Below are 14890 nucleotides of genomic sequence, written 5' to 3' on the forward strand. Positions count from 1 at the left end.
ATTATAAGCTTAATAACTGAAAAATCAACATAAATGAAAGAGCATAAAAATCATATAACTTCACGATAATGCAAAAATAAGCAAGCTTAAGCATGGATCTAAACATACATGGCATAAAAATAAGAACCTGAACCATATTTTACAGAAATCAAACAGTTATAACCTAAAAATCTCTAAAACGTTGAAAATATACAATCCTTAACAAATCAACCCTCCAAAATTTCCTTTCCTTTACTTTTTGGAGAATTCACCTCTTATAATCAAGAAAGAGGAGATTTTTACCAGCTAAATCATGAACATGAATTTTATTGTAAAACATAGTGAATGTGACATATTATGCATGATTTTAGCCTTAGATTTAAAAGAAAAATAAAAGAAAGAGGAAAGAGAAAGAGGTAGAGAGTTAAGTGAGGGTTTCACCTTGATTTACTTGGAATCTTGCAACAAAATTTACATCAACTTAAAGATCTTCTTGAGGATATTAACAAATCCAAATTTCATGAGAAGATAACAAGTGCTGATGGGTGAAAATGGGAGAAAAATGGTTGGGCCAAGGTGTTTGTTTTGAGAGAAAGTTGAGAGAAAATAAGAGAGATGAGAGGAGAGAGGAGGTACTATTTGGGTACAAGTTTGATGGTGTGTATAAATATTTTCTTAGGGCTTTTTCCCTCATCACATGCCAAGTTTTAGGATATTTTACCATGTGATATTATTTTTCACATGCTTGGAGCATATGTGTGCATGAGGTGTAATCCCATGTATTTAGGTGTAGAGTTGTAGTGTGCAACCTTTGATTTAGGATGCTTGTACATAGGATAAAGGGTGTTACACTTTTATCGTGTGAGATTACATAAGGATAAGGTGTGAGACTGTATTTTTATTTTGTAGTGGCATGTGACTTTTGTTTGTCTTTTAACTTTTTTTTTCTCATTAAAAAAAGTTGAGATTTAATTGGTCTTTTTCAATCTAAATGCTGGAATTTAACATTACACATATGCATGATATAATATATGACTGTCTAACATAAAATACACTATATTACCAAAACACGGTCTAATAACATGACAAATTATGAAAATGCCCCTATGGCATTATAATTCACCTAAATAATCATAAATCATCCATAATTTATAATAAATCATGCTAATGCGTAATTAGACTCTAAAAATACTGAAATGCATGAAAATAACATGTTATGAAAATCAGAATGTTACACGTCTCTATGTTGAGAATTGCACAATTGGTTTTAAGGAAGCCTCTTGCCCATACATGGAAATCAAAATATGTTTCCAAAGAAGATGTTTTTCAAATTTGAACCAGCACCACCATTTGCCTAAAAGGGTTCTGTTCTTATTTTTGAACACCTGAATATCTAACCCATAATGCTTTTTCTCCCTAGTTACAACATCCACGCTATCCAGTTTAGAGGCTTTTCACTGTCGAGGCCTTTACGCATAAAAATCTTCTCTGAATAGATTCTAGTTTATGAGTATATTTTGTGAGGCTCTAAATTCATATGTAAAATGGAGAGGTAAAAAAGATAAAATACATATAAATAAAGTTATTTTTCCACCCATCGAAAATGTCTAGCTTTTCAGTGGGAAAGTTTTGCTTCAACCTTTTCAATTATAACAAACCAAGTAGATAGACTCTTTGGGTTGGCACCAATAGTTATGCCAAACAACCAAAGTTTATGATTAGCCTTTTAAAGGCAATTTGGTTCAATTGCTATGTTTTAAGTTGAGTTTCGGTTCAATTTATAGAAGTCTCTAGACCCTCGGTTATTTTTGTCTAATTTGATGAGAATTAAGGAGGTTTCTCTTGGATTTTGTATTATTTATTCTAATAAAATTTATAGTCATAGGAATAGTTTTTTTTTCTTTTTTTATATATAAACAACCAGTATTCAGACCCTATTACTAGGAATCGCCAAGAAAACATTTGTAAGTTGACACGTCCAAAATTATAATTATTTTCCTTATATTTCAATAATGGAAGTGCAAGTACTGATCATTATATATGTTATCATTACTTTCTGGAGGCTGTTGTATCTAGAGTTGAAATTGAATCTCAAGCTGAAGAGGGGTCCAGTGAACCACGCCCAGTTGATGCTACTCAGATATATCTACAAGAAGTTGGTGGTATGAAGAAGTAGCAAGTGTATAGTCTCCGTTCGTAGGCATCACTTTTCTTTGGTCATTCCAGCACCTCTAGCTCTTCTGCTACATCTCGCCTTCAAGAACAAGCTGGTGAAAATATTGATGCTCGAATTAAGAAGATATTAGACTAATGAATGAAAGAGTTGGAGATGCGATATCAACAAGAGTTCTAACAGCAACAACAAATTATGCAAGAAAAGTTGCAGCAACAGTTACAACAACAAGTTGCAGAGCTTGTTCGCAATCATTTGACACGTATGGCTCCACCAGTTCATACTTCAGAGCATTCTGGATCGCACTCTTCTTCAGATACTCACGCTGATATTTACGGTGATGATATCATCTAAGTTGACTTTACTCGCTTTGTATTAACATATTTAATAGTACGTTTAAGACATATTGTTATTTCTATTTGAGACAATTTCTGTTGTCAATATTATGTTAACTTTCTTTATTTAATTTTAAATTAATTTTATTAGAAATATGACAAGATTAGAATATTTATAAATGTGGAAATATGGTAATGTTTGGAGAGAGATAGATAAACAGGTAAATAGCAACAGATTTAGAAACGAATTAGAGACGGATTTTATATGCTAATTATAAGCTTAGAAACGGATCTTATGATGTCTTTTCCAAGAGCTTTCAAACGAACCTTGCTGGTTTGTCTTTGATGTATAGATTTAGATGCCAATAAGCGACCAAATATGAGGCAAATGACTTTCCTCTTCGATTAAACGAACCTTACTGATGTTGATATACCTGGGGGTTTGTGTTCTTTTCACAAAATAAATGAATTTATTTTGTTGCTTAGTGATGTTTAAACTCGATTTTCATTATGGTGATAGTTGTTGAATTCTGTTAGTGAGGCTCCCATAGTTCTCTTATGTCTGTGATTTCATGATTGCTTTGTTCTTTTCGATTTCTGAATTAAAGAAAAATAAAATCATATTCATAATTCATTGTTCTTGAACCCCAAAAGTAGCAAGAAATTTATCTCTTACATGTTATTAGGCGGATAAAAGTATATTTTGTCAAATGTTTAGTTTTGATCTCTTTGAAAGATGATTGCTCACTTATATGCTATTTTACCATGGTTTTAATTGTTCTGGTGTCTTTTTCTAACTGGCATGTATACATAACAATGAGATACAAGAATGGATTTATTTAATTTTTACGTAAATGGTGGATGTAAATTTCATTGATATAGTGAATGGATGTTAAATTTGTATTCTGCTTGATAGGAGAGTATTCAGCTGTCTTACTGAGGGTATGGTAAAGCTAATTGTGGAGTTGCCATATGCGTTGCTCAATCATTCTTCATTGTGTGCCATTGATTGAGGCCTTAGCTCATACTGGTGGTAAGAATTTTGGTGAGCCAATAATTTTCATTCTATAGTTTTTTTACTTATTAGATTCCTAAATTATAGTTGGAACAAAAAATATGAGATCCTGTTACAAAAATGAATCTTAGCATCATTTCTTCTTGATTTGATACAAAACATCATTGATGAATGGTTGTGATTTATACTAATATTTGACAATGATATTCATATTGGCAGGTTAAAAATAAAAAATCTTGTCAACTCAAGCTACTATCAATCCAAGTTTGCAACTTATGAATGAGAAGGACCATCTTTATTAATAGATTGGAGCAGCCTAAAGAAGAAATAAAGACTAGATTAGGCTGGCATCATTGAATCCCTTTTGTTCTTAGACTTGGTCACTAAATGTTTACGGTATGCTTGAAGTGGTTGTACTGGTTTGAAGTTGTTTCTTTTGGATTTGACTGGTTTATAGTTTTTGGTTCAATAAATTCTGAAGATTGCATTGGTACTTGGTTGAATTTATACTTTGATGTTTGTTTAATACAAATATATTTGTTGGTGTTATAATTTAAAGAAGAAAAAAAGTTCAAAATCTGGAATCATGATTAGAAGCATTAGCTATTTGTTTGTTTTGTTTCTGAAGATTGCATTGTTCAGTAATCCCACGTCTGGGTACTGCAGATAAGAGACGTGGGTCCAACAAATCAACTCTAATGGCTTTATTGGATTCCACATGAGCTAAATAAGTATGAGGCGTCCAATTTGTATGTTGAAGCCCAAAGTGATGTTTTGAGCTTCTGCATAAAATATGGTTGTATCCTTTCTTAAAAAAATTTTTTGTACCCTTGTAAAATAAAAGTGCTTCGGCTTGAAATTGTTTGGCCATCCATGGATAGTGCCTAAGCATGTCCAATTTGCTGTCAAATGGTGCTGAGGCTTATTAAGCCCATCCATGTCACTTGACCACGACCCTGTTAGTCCACAATCTACTGTGTCAACGGTGTCCTGTTTCATCCTAGCCTTTAAACCGTACGACTACTCGCTTATAAGACTCTTCGGCTTAGCAGTTTTAGTCAACTCCATCTTGGACCTATTTCATCATCAGAAATACGTGTACCAAGAAATCTAAATCATGGAAACATGAGCTCAGATGATGAACAACCAGCACTTGTTTCAATCGTATCCCAAATAGATCGGGTGAAGAATGTGAAGTTTCTAATTCATTTTTTTAGCATAATTGCTATAGTATTGTTTGAAATTGATATATTAACGGCTGTAGCGTTTTGTCATAGTCATACTTTTAAATTTAATTAGAAAATGATTAAGCCTTTGTCGGGCTTAATTTAATTAGAAAATTAGCGAAATAAGAAAAGAAGAATGGCGAGTGAAAAGGTATGAAGAAACTTACATAAAAAAATAAAAAATAAAAACACCATTTTGAGCGTTTAGCATTTATTCTAGTAAAATGATACTGAATTAGGGACATTTAGCATTTATTGACATAGAATAAAATGCATAAAATTTTATTAATTAGTATTTTTGGTCAAAGGAAAATTGTAGGCAATGCAGGTAAATAATAAAAATAAAATAAAAAAGGCAGAGAGAAAGAAAACAGACCGTAAATGCTTGTAAAATTTACGGATGAGCTGCAAAATTATGTGTAATGCGAATTACTAAAAAAGGAGAAGAAACCATTAAAAGTTGTAGTGTCATATATACTATAATTTGTATTCAATTAAAAAAAAAAACTAATTGAAGCTAGATTTTAGTTAGAATATATAATTTAATAACAACTCAAATACCGTATTTTAAGATAGATAATTGTAAATAAAATGCGTAAATTCCTAACATAATAAAGCTAAGGATAACAAAATTCGCCCAAGGCTTCATAGTGCAACTGCTAGGTGGATTAATTCAAGCACTGTTAGGTGGATTTTAAAAATTATAAAGGAGATATAGCCTGTGAAAATAAGATCTTTATAAGCATACTTGGGCAAATAGGAAAATGTTGAAGAAGATTCTATAGTTTGAAAAATCGGGACTCCGGCAAAAGAAAATTCAAAAAGATCAGTGTAAGCCTGAGAAATAAAGCAACAGAAGGTATTAGAGAATTTAGCAGTAATAATGAAAAAAGAAAATAAATGTATAAATATTTATATAAATAAAGATAAACAAAATTTTAAAATTGTAATTATCTAAATGTAATTACCTTAAATATGATAATTAAATAACATAAAAATAGTTTAAAATTTTCAAATTCATAATAATCTATACATAGCTATTAAACTTTAAAAATATATTTAAAAAACCTATGATATATATTTTACGAAAAGTTATATAGAAAATAAAATATTGTGTTAATTTAGAACACTTTCCGTATAAAAACCTATAAATAAAATTTAGAACAACAAATAAAAGAAAAAAATAAAAACCAAAGTAATAAAAAAGAAAGTACCGTGCCATAAATTTTACTATACTGTTTGTTTTGATTTAAGTTAAATTTTGATTTAAGCTAAATTTTGCTATAAATTTTACTATACCATGGGTTTTGATTTAAGTTAAATTTTAGGTAATTTATAATTTAAGTAATTCAAATAAAGTATTTTAGGTAATTAAGTTATATATATATATAGATAAGGTTCCATAATTTAAATAATTTAATATGGATAATTTATAATAAATTAATAATTAAAATATTTAAATTTTCCAATTATAATAAAAAACTGTAATAAAATTTTAAAAATTCCTAAGAAAGAAAAATAGAAAGTTGGATAAAGAAAGAGCGCTGAATCTTCTCTTTATTTGAGCTTTTATATGTATGAATTTGTCAAACTCCCCGAATTTTTCCTCTTCTTCTTCTTTTTCTTCAGTCGCACGACTCCCTCTCCTTCTCGTTTCCGGACACTGTTCAGCGAGAACGAGGTGGCGGTTGACTCGCCTGGCACTGCAGGTCACGTTTCCGGCCTCCTCTCACGCGGATGGAACCCCAGCGGCGCGGATCGAGCTTGTTTGTGCTGACAGCACCGCTCTTCAATTTTCTGGCAAATCTCGCCAATTCCGTCGACTTCAGGTGCCGGGGATGATCTCGATCAACTCCTCTCCTCCACACGAACATTTCCCCTCCACCGATTTGCGATTTCGCCTGAGTTTTGAGAAACCACCATGGACGGCGGTGTGGAGAGAACTGTGACACTCGTTCTGGCCAAACGAGCCACTGGCTCAACAAATTGATGGTAGATTTGGACTCCTCACGAAAATTGGAGTCGGGTGGTGGTAACCTTGCAATTTTCTAAGCATCCGCGACTTTCCGGCCACCGTGCACGGCGGCGGTCCGGCGAGACTCCGTCGAGGCAGAATGATCTCCTCTTCGCGCGGATCACGGAAATAAAATCTGATTTTCGATCGGTACACTCTAAGGCTCAATTCGCAATTTTCGAATAAATCCTGAATTTAATGAATTAATGAATTAATCGAGTATTTAAGTGGATTAAATTGAATATTATGTGTAGTTCATGAATATTAGTTATAATATTGATATTGAAATAAGAATTTTAGCTAATAATTATATACGTTAATTTTCGGAATTTTAAGAAGTATAAATAGGAGAAATTATAATTTATGGTATAGATAAGTAATTAATGATATTATGGAAATTAAAAATTAATTGGTGGTAGGATTATCAAGTGCCTATGTGTGTATGATGGATGACAATAATGATGGTTATAGTGAACGGGATCGGTTAATGTGAATTGCCCGATGGATGGGCTGTGTGTTGACATGTGAAAAATATAAAATCTGGTAGTACAGTTTATAGAGAAAATGCTGTCGAATTTTCGGTGAAACACTTACTAAAGAAATCCTTAATAAGTAGTACGACTAAAATTATTATTGCTATTAATATTATATTATCAATCGTATTATTATTATTAATATTATTATTATTATTAATATTAGTATTCTTATTAGTATTATTATAAAATATTACTTAACGAATAACTAAACCTTTTATTTAAAGGTGATAAATTAGAATAAATATATAAATAAGAAAACCCAATATATATTAATATATATATATATAGTTTAAGTTAATAAGTGAATTAAATGACTGGTAACCAAAACTAATAAACGAATGTGAAATACAATTTTTCGAATTAGAATTCTTATATAGAATTTTCTTGTTTATTTTAGAGGTTTATAAAATTTCGAAATGCGAGGACAAAGGCTGGAAGCATGCAGTTATAAAGGCAGTCTTTTTAGAGGACAATAAAGAACAGTGAGTAGTGTTAGATAATTTGCATCATCCGCCTGCATTCATGCATTCACGCATTCACGGCTAAATGTTATCATGCATTATTTTGTTGAATTGCCATATTGTGCTGCACTATTTGTTGATATTAAAAATTATTTGATTACTTGTGTTGTGATATTGTTGCGCCTTGTTTGTGTGGAATTGGGATGAAGTGGGTCACCATGGGTTTGTGAGGACGGTCGATAAATCATGGATCCTGATTATGATGAAATTATAAAATTGGATCGACGGCCAGGAAAATGGGAGATCGGCGCCCCTGTGTGCACCTAATACCATGGATTATATAGAAACCACAGGGTGGCTTCTTATTGCGCGCACCTAATAATCTGGATTTTATGGTAGCCCGCAGTTTGGCCTCCTGTTGTGTGCGCCGGCGGATCTAGATTTGATGGAGACGACCGGGTTGCCCCCTGTTGGTATGGAAAAGAAAAGAGAGAATGGAAAAACAATGAGAGGACTGGTCATGTGAGGATTAGACTGGTCGGCCACGTATGGGGGATTGGCTCCCCGGGTGCACACGTCTGAGAGGATGGGCCATGTGAGAGTACAGCTCGTCGAGGGTTTCAATGACGCCACTGACTAATTTTCACGTGATGTGATTACATGAAGATGATAATTATTGTGATTGCTATTGTATTGCCATTTGTGTGATAAACTGCATGATCATATAAATAGTCGGAGGACTAAAATGACTTATGATATCATATGGGTGATTGTGTGGGGTGAGAGAGTTATCTAACCCTACTCATTGAGTTTGACGCTCACACCCCTGCCTACATTTTTTTTTCAGGTAATAGAAAGAAAGGAAAGCCATATGGAGTTGAAACACTTATTATAGAAGACTGTTAATGATCGAAATAATGATGTATATGTAAAAGTAGAGTTCCGCAATTGTATTCCAGATGAGTTGTAATTGGATAATAAAAGAACATATATTAATATTATGGATTGTATTTTTTAGATATTGGTGAAATAAATTATTGGGTCTGAAGCCATATTTACGAATAGAAAATGAGTTTAACTAATATAGGCTTACTACGGGCTTCGAGGGTCTTAAGTTCACCCAGGTCCTAGTGTCGGTTCGGTCCGCAGAGATGGGTCATGACAATTTGTTTTCAATTTTATACATATTTATTAGGTATAATTTATTTTTATTTTTATATTTATTTTTCTCTTTTTTATCATTACTTTAATTGTAGTTAAATTAAAATTTTGACCACACACATAACTAAAAGCTTTTCACTCTAATCGTGTTGCTTTAATATGGGAAATTATAATCTTGTCTCTCTATTTTGTCAAAATTATAATCTTGTCCCTATATTTTATCCCTATATCTTTTACCATTGTGCACTTCTTTCATCAAAAAATTTAACTTTTTCCGTTAAGTTTGCATTTTCTACCAAATTTAAATAAAGTAAAAAATAAATTAAAAGAACATGTAAAAACTATACGTAAAAATAAAGAACATCTTCTCCGATTAAAAGAAAATTTTGTGATTATAAAAAAAGTTTTAAAACTATATTTAAAAATAAATCTAAACAGAATTCGCTTTTCTGCAACTCTATTCCAATAAGCAACAATTGGTTAAAACATTTTACATTTACTCTATTTTTCTTTGTTTACTCATTTTCCTATTTTAAATCAAATTGACATTTATACATACAAAATGTAATAGCAAGTGATATGATTCCTCTAAGGCTCTTCCAACTCAATCAGAAGATCACAACAACACAGACCACAAAAAAATTTAAAAGAGATTTTTTAGATTTTTATAATTTTCTACCCATCAAGTGTTCGATTAAAATCCACCCTTAGAAAAGCAGAGAGAATTATGAGTACTAAGATGGTATTTGAATTATAAAATCATAAAAAAAAAAAAAAAAAAGTGAACAGGGAGAGAGAGAATGAACAGGAAGTGAAGGGAAGAGAAATGAACAATTGACAAAGAGATATTTTAGTCTTTTCTTTTAAATTAAACAGCAAGAAATGAAAATATTGATGGAATCACGAAATAGTTGGACGAAATTAATATATGAGGACAAAATAGTGTATTTTAAAAAACAAGAGGACAAAGTAATTAATTTTGGCATAATATAAAGATAAGTTTATTATTTTCCCTTTAATACGAGATAAAATTAGCATTGACTTTGTAGTAAAATTAAATGGAGAATTTTTTTGCCCCCTGCTGTGTAGCCCACGCAATATTATTTCGGTCCATTGAGCCTCCTATGTATCCAAAAAAAGATGGAGAGTTTTTAATTTAAGAAGGCCAATTTAGGTGTTCTACTATTTATTTTAAAAAATCAATGTGTTCCAATCATTTTCTTAATTGTTTTGAAAAGATGAAATATTTGCAATTAAAGTGGAATGAAGGGAGTATATAAAAGTGGAAATAAGAAGAGAAATATTGGAATTGATAAAAATATTCATACTAAATTTATGGATCAATAAAAATATCTTTAAAGCTTTTGATATCATTAGTTGAAAAAATAAAAGTAATTCAATTTGATTGGTTACACTGGTTTATTATTTTAATAAATAAAATAAAGCATATAAAATAATTATAAATTTAATAGTGTACCAATTAAAAATTTTAAATTATGTCCTATTGTAGAAGTTTATATAACTTTCATTATTAAGGATTTTGGTATCAAGTGTACCCCGAACATTCATCGAACGATTTATTATTATCATCAATTGTTAATATATTAATTTTATTTAATATTAAATTATTATATATTATCAATGTTATTTGTTATTAATTATTATATTAAATTTATTTTAAAAAAATTAAAATAATAATGAACATAATTCTTGATAAATAATAAAAATTGTAAAAAAATTATTAAATTAATAATGAGTACTTACAAACATGCACCATACATTTTTAAATACTAGTCATATTTAAAATATAAGTTTTATTTTTGCAAAATCTATTTACCTCTCCAATATGTTTAAAAGAAAATAAAGAAACATAGTTTAAATTTGTTATTCTAAAAAAAATGCAATTTAAATTTATAATTTACCTTACATTTCATTATTCATAAGAGTTACACTATGAATTATGAACCATAGACAATGTAGAAACATAATATACAATCTTATGAAACTCCAAACTTAAATAAGTAAGGAATATTGTCAACAAGAAAGTAATACCAATTGGTGGATATCAACTCTACATAGTAAAACCAAGCTTGTCGCCAATATGGATTTATATATAAAACTGCAATTATTCCCAACAAAACTATGATGTAAGATACCACAAAGCTCACATTGAAAATATCCATGTCGATGAACCCACTAATGTCTTCAATTGAATTTACGGGCATTGGTGATGAAGTTATTGTTGCATTGCAAGCTTTTCGCAGTTGCAATCCACAGAGGAAAGGATTTCCCTCATAGCTGCCTTCATCAAATGTTCCAAATTGTGCAACTCTTGTAGATGTCTTTCCAGATAAGTTATTGTGTGCTACACTGAAAACTTCTAAAGAATATAATTGAGTGATTTGAGAAGGAATTTCCCCCTCCAAATTGTTGTAAGAAAGATCTAAGCTCTCGATTTGCCTCAAATTTGAAATGTTTGTGCAATTGATCCAGGCAAACTATTGTGTGATAGATTTAACATTTGAATTGTATCAAGATCTCCAATTTCAAATGGAATCTCTCCAAAAAAATTATTACAAGAAAGATCAATCCCTGAGAAATATTGTAGTGTGCTTGATTGATAAGAATAGAATGCATTCTTGTTTGTAAACTCCAAAGGTTGTGAGTCAGGAGGAAGAGCCATAGGGAAAAAGGCAATATTTTCAATTGGAAATTCATATTCTTGAGACTAAGCAATCCTGAGTCTCAGACAAGGGAGAATATGACCAGAAAGATTATTATGAGAGAGATCAATCAAGCTTAAGTTATACAAGTTGCATAATTGAGTTGGAATTCTACCCTCCAAATGATTACTACTTAACTGAATGTACCTCAATTTAGAATTGTTGGCAATCCTCATTGGAATTTTTCCTATTAAGTTATTGTGGCTAAGATCTAACATAACTAATGAAGAGTTACCATTAAATACATCGCTCAAAGATCCTTGCAAAGTGTTCTTTGAAAGTTTGAGTTCATATAATGAGATACAACCTACGATCAATTGCTCAGGTATACTTCCTGACAATCTATTGTCAGATAAGTCCAAACTTTCCAAAAAGCTCATATTTCCAAATGAAGGGGGAATATTTCCATTCAAACCATTTCCCCTCATGTTTAAATCTATTAATCTTGACAAATGTATACCAATTTTTTTTTGGGATGGATCCATACAGACTATTGTCAGAAATATCCAAGAATGACAAATTCGGAAGAGAATGAATAGGTAACTGGAATGGCCCAAAAAGAGAATTGTTGGCCAAATGAAGTTCCTCTAGTTTTGTGTTGTTGCCTAATAACCAGAATTGTAACTCTCCTCTTATTTTATTGTTTGATAGATCAACATATCGCAGATTATACTGATAATAGAGGAACTTGGGAATTTCTACACTACCATATCCATGACCAGACAAGTGGAGAGTCTCTAACTAAAACTTTGGAGTGAAATTATGAGCCTCTGTTATGGCATATATGGTGTTCTGTTGACAATCCAAAAAATTGAGATTTGAATGGTTGAAAAATAGAGAGAGTGAGATTGGGATATGGAAGAGATTATCAAAGAGATCTAGATATTCAAGGGATGTTAATATTCATTGCCATCCATATCCAATGCTATCAAATTATTTAATTCTGCACATCTCAACACACGTCAGTGTACAAATGACATTCATATATACTGTTAATAGTTTGAGATGAAATCAAAAAGTTAGTCCTTCAAATTAATAATTAAAGCCTTTGATTCTGCTGCCTCTTGTTAATAGTTTGAGGCAAAATGGAAAGAAAAAAAAGTGAAATTATCACCTGGCATATTAATTATTCCTTTCAATCTATTGTCAGATAGATACAAGTATTTCAAAGATGAAAGACCATCCAGCGATTATAAGATAGTATTGTTAAATCGATTATATCCCAAATCAAGGAGTTCCAAATTGGAAAGTGTTGATAACCTTTCAAAACCTGCATTTATGAAAGAGCATTTTAAAAATGTACATAAATTTAATTATTTTGAATCATAATTAATGATAAATATACGGAGATAAAATGACCTTCATTCTTAACGCAACCAACTATACCATTTCCACGTAAATAAATCAAGATACTTCAATTGTTGGAATGGAAGAAACAAAGAGGCATTTAAGTAAAAATCATTCTGTGGAGGCCAATCCCTCTACAATGAAAGGTCGAGTTTTGTAACTCGACTAGTAATTTCATCGCACTCAATGCCTTCCCAATTACAACAGGCAACACTATCTATCCTCCAAGAATAACGAAAAAAAGAAGAATTGAAGGAAGACTTTATTTGCAAGAGTGCAACTCTTTCTTCCTCTAAACAGCCATCAGAACTCTCTTTTAAGAATAATAAAATCACTAATATCCAACAATTCCTCTTCATTATATCCATTTTTAATACCTATCTTCAACTCGTTCTAGCTTGTTATATATAGAGAGGAGTAGCAAAATGGTCCATGACGTGAAAAAGGTGTTGCAAAGTAAATGCATGTTGGAGAATCCTTCAGCGAAATTTCTTCCATCCATCCAATTACATTTTTATATTTTAATAAAAAAATTAAAGAAAGTTAAATTAACCATTCTATAAAAACTCTTTTTGAATATTTTTGACTTCTAAAATTTAACCATTCTAATTTTTTTAGATACTTTATAAATTGAAAAAAAAATTAAAACTTGAGAAATCAATGAGATGCCTCCATTTTGAAATTCTATTCTCTCAATAGTTCTTGATTTTTTTTTTTTAGAAAAAAAAAATATTTCCTCTCAAAATTGGAGCTAAGCCAACCCTTATATTGCAAAAACTTTTATATTAGAACCATAGAATTACATAATTTAACATTCGTTATAAAGATAATCGTTGGCAGAAAAAGTCTTCCAAAATGTGATGTGTGATGTGTCAAAAACTTATATATTTGTTTGTTTGTGGTCTAGGTCAAGCAATCTTGTTATTTGGTTTATGGACTTATTGTTGTAACAAAAGTGTACTTTTCTAACAAAAAAGAAGTCTTCTTTTAACGTTAAGTCTTGCATTCACATTATTTCTATGGAAAACACGTAAGACCTAATAATAAGTTTATTTTGATTTTCTAGAAGCTGATAGTAGCAAAAATAAATACCTAATAATAGGTTTTAAATGAAAAGGAATATCAAGACTACGGTTGTTTTTTAAAAGTAACTACTTAAAAAATATTTTTTAAATTTTTCGACATTTGGAGTGTTCAGGAAAATCAGTCAATAGAAAATATTTTCTTAGTGCAAGGAAAACGACACAAGTTTTTAAGAAAATGACTTTTTATTTTTAAGAGAGGAAAGTATTTTTGTAAAGTAGGTCTAATAATAAACCACTCATACAAAAAATTAAAAAAGACAATCTTGATTTGAAGTATCCGATCAAGTTGACAGAGTATAATACGTGTATTGTAGGCGATCGCTCACTCCATTTGATGGCGATTCATGGTCACTGTTCGACTTCATGGTTTTTCTACAAGTCTGATATGGTTATCTTCAAAATTCTTCATTCTATCAAAACGGATATCTGCACTTCTTTGTACATAACTGCCCAAAAAATAAAATATCACAAACAAAATTACCATAATGGTGATAACAAAACTCAGAAATTATCAAACGACTAGATCTAAGAACAAAATTTTAAAATATGGGTAACCTTAATCCCAAAATATAGAGAACAATAACTCATATCTGTATCAAAAGATACAAATCTGAAGATTATTCGAAAAAAAAAAAAAAAAAAAAAGAGAAAGATAAGGGGTGACCACTGGTGATATTTTACCGATGGTTGCCCATGAAAAAAGAAAAGAAGGATTTTAGATTTTTTTTTTTTTTTCTATAGAGAGAGCCGGCGGGATACCTTAGAAAAAGCTTTACATTTTAAAGATTTTAATTAAATGATTGAAGTTCCATTCGGCAAATTAATAAATGAAAAT

General features: G+C 30.7%; 1 long non-coding RNA gene and 1 pseudogene across 1 annotated transcript; one reads left to right on the plus strand and one right to left on the minus strand.

Annotated features, from left to right (window-relative positions):
• The first annotated feature begins 2071 nt into the window (after positions 1-2071).
• On the plus strand, positions 2072-3983 carry LOC119370500 (uncharacterized). Its single transcript, XR_005178006.2, has 3 exons — positions 2072-2489; positions 3404-3520; positions 3722-3983. It is a non-coding gene; the product is annotated as an uncharacterized LOC119370500 (long non-coding RNA).
• A 6827-nt stretch (positions 3984-10810) lies between these two features.
• Positions 10811-13331, minus strand: LOC149494358 (cuscuta receptor 1-like; annotated as a pseudogene).
• Positions 13332-14890: the final 1559 nt, after the last annotated feature.

Source organism: Jatropha curcas, chromosome 8 (genome assembly GCF_041381405.1).
Source record: "Jatropha curcas cultivar XTBG-Jc1 chromosome 8, XTBG_Jcur_1.0, whole genome shotgun sequence".
Taxonomy (NCBI): Eukaryota; Viridiplantae; Streptophyta; class Magnoliopsida; order Malpighiales; family Euphorbiaceae; genus Jatropha; species Jatropha curcas.